Here is a 4,452-nt window from a genome sequence, read left to right on the forward strand (position 1 = left end):
TGCGTCACTCGGATTTCCCGTCCCAGTTGGCTAAAAGCGAAATTGAATGTTGTCGTCGGCTCGATTCTGATTGGTCAGGTGCATAGAGAATGATAGAGGTCTGTAGTGGCCAAAAATCTATTTTAGCATGGTTAGTGGCAGAGGGGAAGATGCGAAGCAAGAGGTTTTACTCCGCCCAAAATCTGTCCACGAAAATAAGCCCAACTTTGAAAAAACGACTTTATATCGGAGTTGTGCCTGTTTTCCAGAGATAGATAGAGGACTCAGATAGAGGACTCATCGTGGATATAACCCGTTTTAGCATGGACATTGCCATTGAGTGCTTCCACCACTTAAAGTAGTCAACTGGGTGGGGGTTCCTATGAGTTGGGAGCAATCAGCCAATGAAGAAAAATGAAATTGACTACTTTAAAATGGAGATAGCCTCATGGTGCTGCCCATGCTGTCACAGATCCTATAATCTAATTAAATTTGATTTGTCACATATTTCGTAAACAACATGTGTAGACTAACAATGAAATGCTTCCTTATGGGCCCTTCCAACAATGCAGAGAGAAAAATAATAGAAAAATAATAACATGAGGAATAAATATACAATGAGTAACGATAACTTGGCTATATACAGGGGATACCAGTACCCAGTCAATGATAACTTGGCTATATACAGGGGATACCAGTACCCAGTCAATGATAACATGGCTATATACAGGGGTTACCAGTACCCAGTCAATGATAACTTGGCTATATACAGGGGATACCAGTACCCAGTCAATGATAACATGGCTATATACAGGGGTTACCAGTACCCAGTCAATGATAACATGGCTATATACAGGGGATACCAGTACCCAGTCAATGATAACTTGGTTATATCCACGGGTTACCAGTACCCAGTCAATGATAACTTGGCTATATACAGGGGATACCAGTACCCAGTCAATGATAACTTGGTTATATACACGGGTTACCAGTACCCAGTCAATGATAACATGGCTATATACACAGGTTACCAGTACCCAGTCAATGATAACTTGGTTATATACACGGGTTACCAGTACCCAGTCAATGATAACTTGGTTATATACACGGGTTACCAGTACCCAGTCAATGATAACTTGGTTATATACACGGGTTACCAGTACCCAGTCAATGATAACTTGGTTATATACACGTGTTACCAGTACCCAGTCAATGATAACTTGGTTATATACAGGGGTTACCAGTACCCAGTCAATGATAACTTGGTTATATACACCGGTTACCAGTACCCAGTCAATGATAACTTGGTTATATACACAGGTTACCAGTACCCAGTCAATGATAACATGGCTATATACACAGGTTACCAGTACCCAGTCAATGATAACTTGGTTATATACAGGGGTTACCAGTACCCAGTCAATGATAACATGGCTATATACACAGGTTACCAGTACCCAGTCAATGATAACTTGGTTATATACAGGGGTTACCAGTACCCAGTCAATGATAACTTGGTTATATACACGGGTTACCAGTACCCAGTCAATGATAACTTGGTTATATACACAGGTTACCAGTACCCAGTCAATGATAACTTGGTTATATACACGGGTTACCAGTACCCAGTCAATGATAACTTGGTTATATACAGGGGTTACCAGTACCCAGTCAATGATAACTTGGTTATATACACGGGTTACCAGTACCCAGTCAATGATAACTTGGTTATATACACGGGTTACCAGTACCCAGTCAATGATAACATGGCTATATACACAGGTTACCAGTACCCAGTCAATGATAACTTGGTTATATACAGGGGTTACCAGTACCCAGTCAATGATAACTTGGTTATATACACGGGTTACCAGTACCCAGTCAATGATAACATGGCTATATACACAGGTTACCAGTACCCAGTCAATGATAACTTGGTTATATACACGGGTTACCAGTACCCAGTCAATGATAACTTGGTTATATACACAGGTTACCAGTACCCAGTCAATGATAACTTGGCTATATACAGGGGTTACCAGTATCCAGTCAATGATAACTTGGTTATATACAGGGGTTACCAGTACCCAGTCAATGATAACTTGGCTATATACAGGGGTTACCAGTATCCAGTCAATGATAACTTGGTTATATACAGGGGTTACCAGTACCCAGTCAATGATAACTTGGCAATATACAGGGGTTACCAGTACCCAGTCAATGATAACTTGGCTATATACACGGGTTACCAGTACCCAGTCAATGATAACTTGGTTATATACACAGGTTACCAGTACCCAGTCAATGATAACTTGGCTATATACACGGGTTACCAGTACTGAGTCAATGATAACTTGGCTATATACAGGGGTTACCAGTACCCAGTCAATGATAACTTGGTTATATACACGGGTTACCAGTACCCAGTCAATGATAACTTGGTTATATACACGGGTTACCAGTACCCAGTCAATGATAACTTGGCTATATACAGGGGGTACCAGTACCCAGTCAATGATAACTTGGCTATATACAGGGGTTACCAGTACCCAGTCAATGATAACTTGGCTATTTCCAGGGGGTACCAGTACCCAGTCAATGATAACTTGGCTATATACCGGGGTTACCAGTACCCAGTCAATGATAACTTGGCTATATACAGGGGTTACCAGTACCCAGTCAATGATAACTTGGCAATATACACGGGTTACCAGTACCCAGTCAATGATAACTTGGCAATATACAGGGGTTACCAGTACCCAGTCAATGATAACTTGGCTATATACAGGGGTTACCAGTACCCAGTCAATGATAACTTGGCTATATACAGGGGTTACCAGTACCCAGTCAATGATAACTTGGCAATATACACGGGTTACCAGTACCCAGTCAATGATAACTTGGCAATATACAGGGGTTACCAGTACCCAGTCAATGATAACTTGGCTATATACAGGGGTTACCAGTACCCAGTCAATGATAACTTGGCTATATACAGGGGTTACCAGTACCCAGTCAATGATAACTTGGTTATATACAGGGGTTACCAGTACCCAGTCAATGATAACTTGGCAATATACACGGGTTACCAGTACCCAGTCAATGATTACTTGGCTATATACACGGGTTACCAGTACCCAGTCAATGATTACTTGGCTATATACACGGGGTACCAGTATCCAGTCAATGATAACTTGGCAATATACACAGGGTACCAGTACCCAGTCAATGATAACTTGGTTATATACACGGGGTACCAGTACCCAGTCAATGATAACATGGCTATAAACAGTGGTTACCAGTACCCAGTCAATGATAACTTGGCTATATACATGGGTTACCAGTATCCAGTCAATGATAACTTGGTTATATACACAGGTTACCAGTACCCAGTCAATGATAACTTGGCTATATACAGGGGTTACCAGTACCCAGTCAATGATAACTTGGTTATATACACGGGTTACCAGTACCAAGTCGATGTGCAGGGGTACGAGGTAATTGAGCAAGATATGTATACGTAGGTAGGGGTAAATTGACTTGGCAACAGGATAGATAATAAACAATAGCAGCAGCGTATGTGATGAGTCAAAAGAGTTGCAAAAAGGTTAAATGCGGATAGTCCAGGTAGCTATAGGTTAACTATTTATCAGTCTTATGGCTTGGGGGTAGAAGCTGTTCAGGGTCCTGTTGGTTCCAGACTTGGTGCATTGGTACCGCTTGCCATGATGTATTAGAGAAAACAGTCTATGACTTGGGTGGCTGGAGTCTTTGACAATTTTTAGGGCCTTCCTCTGACACCGCCTGGTATAGAGGTCCTGGATGGCAGGGAGCTCTGCCCCAGTGATCTACTGGGCCGTTCTCACTACCCTCTGGTGCGACTTGAGGCCGGATGCCAAGCAGTTGTCATATCAAGCGGTGATGTATGCAGCCAGTCAAGATGCTCTCAATGGTGCCGCTGTAGAGCTTTTTGAAGATCTAAGGGCCGATGCTAGATCTTTTCAGCCTCCTGAGGGGGAAGAGGCGTTGTCGTGACCTCTTCACGACTGTCTTGGTGTGTGTGTGGACCAGATTAATTCCTTAGTGACATGGACACAGAGGAACTTGAAGCTCTTGACCCACTCCACTACAGCTCCGTCGATGTGAATAGAGGCATGCTCAGCCATCTGTTTTCTGTGGTCTACAATCAGCTCCTTTGTCTTGCTGATGTTGAGGGAGAGGTTGTTGTCCTGGCACAACACTGCTAGGTCACTTTCCTCCTCCCTATAGGCTGTCTCATCGTTGTCGTTGATCACAACACTGTTGTGTTGTCAGCAAACTTAATGATGGTGTTGGAGTCGTGCGTGGCCATGGGTGAACAGGGAGTACAGGAGGGGACTAAGCACGCACCCCTGAGGGGCCTCATGTTGAAGCTCAGCGTGGCGGATGTGTTGTTGCCTACCATCACCACCTGTGGGCGGCCCATCAGGAAGT

This window comes from Salmo trutta, chromosome 1 (genome assembly GCF_901001165.1).
Source record: "Salmo trutta chromosome 1, fSalTru1.1, whole genome shotgun sequence".
NCBI lineage: Eukaryota > Metazoa > Chordata > Actinopteri > Salmoniformes > Salmonidae > Salmo > Salmo trutta.